The sequence below is a fragment of the Leptonychotes weddellii genome, chromosome 4, assembly GCF_054177405.1.
Source record: "Leptonychotes weddellii isolate Sample4059 chromosome 4, ASM5417740v2, whole genome shotgun sequence".
NCBI classification, from domain to species: Eukaryota; Metazoa; Chordata; class Mammalia; order Carnivora; family Phocidae; genus Leptonychotes; species Leptonychotes weddellii.
The window spans coordinates 155,301,240-155,310,799 of record NC_138372.1 but is presented as its reverse complement, the minus strand read 5'-3'; the positions used below and the strand labels follow the sequence as shown (position 1 = coordinate 155,310,799).

Sequence of the window (9,560 nt, the reverse complement as noted above, 5' to 3'; positions counted from 1 at the left end):
TTTGATCATTATGTACCAACTCTTTGGTGAGGGCTTGAACTGTCCTACCAGGCAGTGAGTCATGTAGAGTTCCCAAAAGAATCAGCAAGCAAAGGCCACTCTGAAGCCACATGAAAGCCTTGGTTTTCAAACCACAGGAATTTTCACCATATCTTAAGAGCTGAATGATCTCTCTAGTTTCCAGTATTGGGCAACTATTCTTTGTGGAATCTCTAAAGGGCAGCCTGATCTCTGAATCACAGTTGACAAAGGTTGATACTCAAAATTAATTTTCAGCATAAGAGAAATTAGTCCAGGAAACACTCCAACCAAAGGGAGCTGAGTTCTGATAGTAAGTAATGCTGTGTGCTTTGGAATGTTGTTGAAATAATGATGGAGAAGTGGAAATTCATGGAAAGTGCTGTATGCTGATTCTGCCCTGACTTCTTCCTTTACCTAGATATTTAAAGAAACCAAAGCTTTGTCTAGTTTTTAGTATCAGTTTCTGCAGTTCTTCCTGCCACTTACAGATGCTGATAAAGTGCATGGGAACTTGATTTGTTCTGTGTCTCTCTTGATATTGGTGTGCTAAAGGAAGTAGCACGTACGCCGGCCCAGCAGGCTAGGTACAGGAGCCCAAATTAGCTGGGGAGTCGACTAGTTGAGGAATTCTGAGCTTGTTTGGATGGATGATTTAATCTAGTATAACATCTTTCTTTCACATTTTGTGAAATTTAAACCTAGAAAATAGAAGTGACTGTTTCAAAGAGGAAAGGAAGTGTTTGGTTTTGCCTATTATGGGTTAAACATGGAGCTGATCCCTTTTAACATTTGTTTAATGTTAATATCATATGAGAAAGGTAGTAGTATTTTCTTCATTTGAAAGACAAAACAGAGAATTAGGAAGTTTAAATAACTTGTCTGAGGTCAAAAGGCAGAGCCTGGATTCAGATTTGGGATTCCCATCTATCTGAGCTTTCACCTTCTTACTATCGTACAAAAGGCTGAACAAATTGAACATTCCTGTTTATCAGTCAGTCATGTGCTTCAGAGAATCTGCTGTCCTTTTATTCAAAGGGCATCACTTCTAAGAGTTTATAAAACTATAACACTTTCCATAATTCTGTATTTCAAATATTTATATTAATGAGATCATTGTTGTAAGATGGTGATTTTCAGTACATGTAAAATAGGGTTATACTAATAAAATGCCACTTTTATATTTTGGGCTTTTGTATACTATTATATTTAAAAGCTACTACCATAGGCTGAAAAAAAGAAAAAAAATGAAGGAAGGAAAGGAAAGAAAAAAATAAGAAAATCTTTCAAACTCGTTAGAATTTTTAGAGAGACTTGGCTAGTGTGTAGCAGTATAATTAAGAATAAGGATTTGATTTCCTGATTCTCTGTCCTGTGATCATTCCTTTGTGATATATTGCTTCTTTCAATTACCAAACTCCAGAAGTTATGAATCGATTATCTTTCTAAAATTTGCTCTTTCTCTAATTTAATATGGTTGACAATTTTTCTTTAAAATTAATGTTTTAAAAAATTATGAATTATAGCAGTTATTCCTGTGCCGTAGTTGCCAAATCAAAAAGAAAATCTAAAAGTTAAAAAAAAGTAGCAGTAACATCAAGACAAAACTAGGTTTTCAACAGGCAGGGAAAATCAAGTTCTATTTCTAAGGGGCAATTTTAGATTTTAATAATGTAAGATTCAAATTGCAGAAATAAAGGAGAACGGCTTGATTGAGATATTCAGGCATACAATAGTAGCGGAAGACTTTGCGAAGATGTAAAATCCCTAATATTAGAATTGTTCTCTTGGAATTTGGGAATCCAAGGAATTTGTAGAAGGGTTTAAGGAAATTTGTCAACTAAATAGTTGTATCAAATGGGTGTGTGCATTTGCGTGTGTGTGTGTGTGTGAGTAGTATGTGTGGGGTGTGTGTGTGTGTAGTGTGTGTATGATGTATGTATGTGTATATATGTGTGTGGTGTGTGTATATATGTGTGTATGGGGTGTGTGTGTGTCTATACACATACATACCCAGACACATGTGATTTTTCAGAATAAGGGGATCCATAGTTTTCTTCAGACTTTCAAAACAATTCATGTTGACTGTTTTTTATGGACTTCAGATGCTGAAGTACAAATGTGTTCCTAGGCCTGTTCCTGTTGTAGATTCTGTGATTTTCAGATGACTGTTTTCTGTCAGAGAAAAACATGAACATTGATATTATTGAGGGTGAAGTGTACGTTACTGAAGAACATAAGGGTTGGATATGCCTGCTAGAAACTTCAAAAGAGCATGAAGGAGGTGGATTAGATGGAAAAAAAACATATATCCAGAATATATTCTGAGTTAAATAAATCTGAAATCCTTGAGGATGGGAGTCTGGCTTGACTTAATCTTGTATTTGCCTGAAAGCAGAGCATTTAGCTCATAATTATATATCATCTTTTACTCATCACTCATTCTTTCAAGTAGAAGTCTTATCCTCATTTCAGTGGATCTTATTAAATTCATGAATATATTCTTCAGGCCCTAAAATTATCAGCATAATACATCTTTGCTAATCCCTTCTTTAAATATGTAAGTGGTAAGAAATTGTTCCTCTAAAATAGAAAGCACTTTCGCTTTACAACTCTGACAGAGGGCTTATCCACCTATTCTAAAAGATTATACTGAAAGCAGATTTTTCAGTAGCCGTTCCTTCCTAAGATTCTAGACTCTCAGGCTAAAATAAAATCCTGAGGCCCCATTCTTCCTCATTGTTGCTATTAATACCTCCATTCCCCAAAGCATATGCAGAGAAAGATTTTCTTTTAGGAAAGGAATATAATTTTATTCCAATTTTAGATTTTTTTCCTTAGTGAATGCCCAAGCAAAGACCTATTTCCAATTCAGGAAATGCAGTTATAGATATGTTCTTAACTTATTTTCTTAGTTTGTTCAGTGGGGTTAGGAATGCTCAGGTAACTTGAATTTTCTTCCATTGTATCAATTAGATTTGTTTTTTCTATTAATAAGAGATTGTATGTTATTGCTGGTAAAAGTTAAAAATAACAAACCCACATTTATTTGAATTTGAACAATGAGTATGCATTTTATAGTCTATGGAATGTATCAGTAGTGGTGACATTTCAGTCACTATGACAAAATGTCTGGAAATCACAAAAGGAATTGTGTGTGTGTGTGTGAGTAGTATGTGTGGTGTGTGTGTGATGTGTGTATATATGTGTGTATGGGGTGTGGCACCATTGCAGAGGTGGCCTTCATATCAAATCACAAAGTTGGTCACTTACCTTATCAATAGGTCAGCTAGCCACTCCTGAAAGAAAATGTATAAAATTGTAAAGACTCTCTAATGATTCCTGTCCCCAAACATTCCTAGGAATATAATCTTTCTTTTGTCCCTTGAATGATAAGGCAGATAAAGATTAAAGTTCTGGTATTATTGAAAAAAGGAGCAGAGGGGCGCCTGGGTGGCTCAGCCGTTAAGCGTCTGCCTTCGGCTCAGGTCATGATCCCAGGGTCCTGCGATCGAGCCCCGCATCGGGCTCCCTGCTCAGAGGGAAGCCTGCTTCTCCCTCTCCCATCCCCCTGCTTGTGTTCCCTCTCTCGCTGTGTCTCTCTCTGTCAAATAAATAAAATCTTTAAAAAAAAAGAAAAAAAGGAGCAGAACAGACATTAAAGTAGGCAAGTAGCGGTGTCTACTGTCAAATAGGGGCCCAAACTGGATATCAGATACTAAAGAATGAATGAAAGTGGGGGAGTGAAGATAGTCGGTATTGAGTCACCAATAGATTGAAATTCCCATGAAGTCAGAGACTGCTTCTCACACTGGTTCTGACCATTTGTATTCTTCTCCTTTCTATAGATTCCTCTCAAGTACTTTGCTCAAAGATGTTCAAAATATATAATCTGTGCATTATTTCCTTAGAGTAACAATTTACTTAATGATGGATGAATATATCCCCATCAGTGATTTCAAAGTATATATATTTTTCTGATGACTTTTCTGTTGATTCCCCATAAACTCCAGAGGGAAATTATGCTTCAAATGTATTGTCAGTCTTTGTCTATTTTTTCCACGGGGACATTCAATACTTGGAGTTCATGCCTGTGTATCGCTATATTAAGATCCATGGAAGGCTCTGCTGTGCAAAACTTCCTAGGTCAGGTGCTATTAATTATGTTATATAAACATGTCAAATCGTATGTGATCATTTTGTAATGAAGGGATAAATAGTAGGAACTTAACTAAAACCATAAATTATTCAATACATTTTATTTCTGAATCTTATCAGAGACATGATTTTCTCAGCAATCATTTGCTTTCAACTGAAAGGATCAGGGCAAATGCACAATTTTGGCAAAGAGCAAAACTGTCATTAGCATGATAGCAAGTCATATTGGATACCATTATTGATAAACAAATCCAAGTTGTCCCTTGAATGTATTTTCATATATCACCAAGAGTGTATTCTAGTCATAAAATTAAACAGTTACTTCTCTAACATCTAGAAGAAATGAATGTTCCAGGTAAGAAATGGTTTAAATTGAAAACATTTAAATTCCTCTTTCTAATACTTGCTTGAATAATTTTTTCATAGGCTGTATATATTTTTTTAAAGATTTTATTTATTTATTTGAGAGAAAGAGTGAGCAAGAGAGAGACCATGAGCAGGGGCAGGGCAGAGGGAGAGGGAGAAGCAGACTCCCTGCTGAGCAGGGAGCCTGAGTCGGGGCTCAATCCCAGGACCCTGGGATCCCAGGACCTGAGCTGAAGTCAGACACTTAGCCGACTGAGCCACCCAGGTGCCCCGCACAGGCTGTATATATATTTTTTGAAGATTTATTTATTTATTAGAGAGAGAGAGCATGGGGGGAGGGACAAAGGGAGAGAGAGAATCTCAAGTAGACTCCCCACTGAAGACAGAGCCTGATGCCACAGAGCTTAATCCTACCACCCTGAGATCATGGCCTGAGCCTAAATCAAGAGTTGGACACAACTGACTGAGCCACCCAGTCACCCCGACAGGCTGTCTGAATCTGAAAATTTCTGTATAAAAAACAGCCTTGTAGTCTAAATACTACATGGGTCAGGAAGTGATAGTGGGTTAACATTTGGAACTATAAAAAACACAATCCTGCCCTAGTGGACTCTACAGTAAAGAAAGAAATAAATAAATACATGATAAATCTATAATGTGATGAGCTCCATAAAACATAAATTCAGTGGGATCCTAGATGAAGGGGAAAAAGGCAAATCATGACCACCTTGAGATTAGATATTATGGAAAGGAAATGGGGGTAGAGAGGAATTGGAAGATTATGGCATAATTAGGTAGAAGTTATGATAACATATTAAGAAATTATGGCACTACTCTACAATCTAATGATTCTTTCATTTGGACTGTAGAGTGGTATGGAGGTAGGGGGTGAGTGCAGAGTTCAAGCATTATCCATGAACTATGTTGTATACACATACCTAATTTACTATTTTTCAAATGTGTATAAATGCTTCCAGGATTAATGCAGATTCATTACAGAATTTCATTTTTATTTTCTCAGCACTCATTTTCTCAATGAATAGGAATGACCATAATCAGTGCAATATGGAGGTGGTCTGGAAATAATTTGATGTAAAAAAGAGTTGATATTTGTTGAGCACTTACTAGGTACTAGTCATTGCACTAAGCAAGAAGCACTTGTCATTTATCAACCTAACATTAAAAAGTGTGCAAAAAGCGGGCGCCTGGGTGGCTCAGTTGGTTAAGCGACTGCCTTCGGCTCAGGTCATGATCCTGGAGTCACTGGATCGAGTCCCGCATCGGGCTCCCTGCTCGGCGGGGAGTCTGCTTCTCCCTCTGACCCTCCTCCCTCTCATGTGCTCTCTCTCTCAGTCTCTCTCTCAAATAAATGATAAATAAAATCTTAAAAAAAAAAGTGTGCAAAAAGCAGTTCTAGGTAATGGTAAACTATCAAATGATATGAAGGAACAGAATGAAGTAATGAGATGTGCACTTTAGGAAGACGGTTTGTGAAAAACTTAGCAGTAGGGAATGTATAAGGATAACATCTAAAGCCAAGCAGAAGAATCTTAACCCATGAGACTAACAGCAGAATTAGATAAGGAAGGGCTGGAATGAGAATGTTTTAGAGACTTGGTGATCCATTAGTTATGGTAAATATGCAAGAGGAAGCCATGAATAGATGTAAACAATGTTTCAGTTTACATACTACAAGATACCAGTGACATGAAAAGGGAGGTAGAGGTGGCTGAGAATGAGTAGTTGTAAGACGGACCCTTGTGTCATGGGGAATGCAAAATTGGCTTATGTGCTTTCAGGCTAAAGTCTCTTCCTACAGAGTTACACTCTTTCTGCTTCTTCAGCTAATTAGCACCATTGAATCTCAGAAGAGATTAGAATTTAAAGGGCTTCAACACTGTTTTTAATGTTAATTTATTGGCTCCATAAAGTGAATTGCATAAGGTCACACCTTCTTTCAATGAGAAGCTTCAGGAGTTTAGAGACCCATCCTGTTCAATAGCCTCTTCTTTAGCTTAAGACTTCTCCTTAACCCATCTCTCCTTTGAACACATTTGACTGAAACACTCCCTTAAAAGAGGTGGCTCATTATGTCTGGATATTGAGTTGTGCATTAACAAAGTTGATTATTGGAGTGTGTTTGGTCTGAAGATAGGAATACTAAAGGCATCTTTCCCCCACTATACTATAAAGTCAATTCACTTTTTCACTTTTAATTATTTTGGGACCTAAAACAAAATGCTTAGACATCAAGCATATATGCATTTTGTACATAAAAATATAAATTATCTGTATTTACCCACCATTAAGAGATACTTTGTTGTGTATCCCTTACAATCTTTTAACTGTATGTATGCCTATGTATAATTTCTTTCACAGTGGCTTTTGCATGTCTGTAATTCAGACACAGTGGATTTCTTTTTTATTTTCCAGCTTTATTGAATTGTTATTGACAAGTAACATGAGTAAGTTTGAGACTTACCATGTGATGATATGATACATGTATATAGTGCAAAATGATTACCACAGTAAGATTAGTTAATACCTGCATCCCCTCACATAACTACCATTTGTTTGTGTGTGTGTGTGTGTGTGTGTGTGTGATAACATTTAAGATCTAGTATCTTAACAAGTTTCTTATATTCTTTATTTGTAGTTTTATTTGGTGATTGTGTGGTTCCCAAACATCTCTCACCTTTCCCTCTTAGTGGAATATAAATGACCTAAGAGTAGAATTGTCCATTTGGGTTTTTGCTGTATCCCCAGAGCCCAGAACAGTGTCAGACATATACATACTTTTTCCAAGATTAGGATAAATTGTATTTATATATTTCTATCTCATTTATATTAAGTGGAGAGGAATTATCAATTGGTTAAATGTTATTGAAAACATAATTTTACAAGTTAAATAACTATCTTTAAAATAAATGAACCATAACTTATATAGATGTTTTTGATGCTGAATATTTAGATATTTTCAATAGCTTTCTATTAAAATACCATTTTGAATGATCATCCTTACAATTATAATGTTGCTAGCCTCTATTTCTTTAATGCCAACTTTTAAAAGTGAACTAATATAAAGGGTATGGGTAGTTATAAGTATAAGTATATTACTAAGTTCATTTCCAGAAATAAAATACCAGTTTATATTAAATTCTGTTTGCCTATGGTAGAATCTCCTACACCCACCACATCATTATTTCTGAATCTCTTAACAGAAGTGTGTAAGATGTCCTTCTATCAGAGTTCTTCCTGTAGATTCCTCCTTCCAGGAGACACAAACACCAGTCTGTCAGTTTTAGTGGAAAAACACAGTGGAAGCTGCATCCAGGTAAGAATAAACTGGACTCTAAGCAAGTCAAATTTAAGAAGTCAGAGAAAATATTTAAAAATATGGATAAAAAATATGGATAAAAATTAGATATTTGGAAACCTAGTAGATATTCACTTGGTTAGAGTAAAAAATTGATTTGGGAATTAATATGAGACACAGTTGCCTTGACTGTGAAAAAAAAAAGGAAATTAATTTCTTCTGAACACTTACATGATTTATTTTCTACCTGTCAAAAATGATTACAGATATAAAGGTATTCCACAAATTCTAAGCAAATTGCAATCAAATTGGGCTTGATCTTTCCATTTTAACAGTTGTATGCCTTCCTGGAGTAATATTTTCCCACTTTCAATATAGCTATTTATGCAACAGTCTTGCAACGTTAGAAATTCCTTACTATCTATCCACATAGATGTACAGCAGCTGCAGATTAGAGAACAGGTACTCAAGGACCAAGCCTTAATATGAATTTTAAAAGCCACGGGAAAATGAGAATTGTGTATCAGTAAAGCTTGTTAATCTCTATTTTGGCAGGATAGGAGGAGTTCTGGGTGGCAGGAGTCTGAAAGTCTAGAAAAGATTAGAGGATGATGTTTTCTTCTCTTAATCTCCCTACTCAGCACCAGTTACTTTATGTAAGGGAACCGGGAGGCATCACTTCTCAATATGAATCACACCAAGGGGCTTCCTTAAAACCCTGCTCAGAATGTTGACCTATACTCCATATTTCATCCAACTCCCATGTGAACACAATAGGTAAATAAAAGAAAGATGTATCATAAACAGAACTGTGGTTTTCAAAGTCTGCTCCGGGACCACCTGATTCAGACCCTGAACAATGGTTCTTAAATTTTGGTTTGAATAAGAACCATGAAGGCAGTTGTGACATAGACACTTTTCTAGACCTTGTTTCCAGACAATGAATCTGTATTTTTGACTATTATACAATACTAATAGAGGTATAACTTACAGTGTCACATTTTAAGAATACCGCCCTAAAAATTAATTCAAGTGTTTTGTGCAAAGAAAGAAACTCTTCTCGACTGCACTTTGGTTTTACCAGGTTTTTTTTTTTTTTTAAGATTTTATTTATTTATCTGAGAGAGAGAATGGGAGACAGAGAGCATGAGAGGGGGAGGATCAGAGGGCGAAGCAGACTCCCCGCCGAGCAGGGAGCCCGATGCGGGACTCGATCCCGGGACTCCAGGATCATGACCTGAGCCGAAGGCAGCCGCTCAACCAGCTGAGCCACCCAGGCGCCCCTGGTTTTACCAGGTTTTATACTTGTCTCAAAATTCTAACCATTCAGGAAACATACCCATGACCTATACCACTACACCTCTTCCGTGAGGAACAAGTACTACTTTTTGAAAAGGAACCCTTATATTTTCGCCTTAAAATTAGTATGTGAGATACCGCATCAATTTCAAGAAATTATAACCATAATATTTATAATTACCTTTATATTTAATTATATAATTAAAATTACCTTTACGATCATAATGTTTAGAAGAAATACCATCTACAAAGGTAGGGTAAGCGTTTATGTATAGATTTGACATTGACACCAATGTTTTAACGTAGCTCTGTGACTCTTTAGTCATTTACATTATCTGACCCCTGGTTTACTAGGACAAAATGAGATGTTTGGATATGATTTCTGAAAAACTCATGTTTTTAT

At 36.1% G+C, this 9,560-nt stretch overlaps 1 long non-coding RNA gene across 1 annotated transcript in view; it reads right to left on the bottom strand.

Moving 5' to 3' along the window:
- Positions 1-4,681: 4,681 nt before the first annotated feature.
- Positions 4,682-9,560, bottom strand: part of LOC145720970 (uncharacterized) — a 181,583-nt gene continuing 176,704 nt past the window's right edge. Inside the window, exon 3 of the long non-coding RNA XR_014144365.1 lies at positions 4,682-4,726. This is a non-coding gene — a long non-coding RNA (uncharacterized LOC145720970). The remainder of the gene's footprint in view (positions 4,727-9,560) is intronic.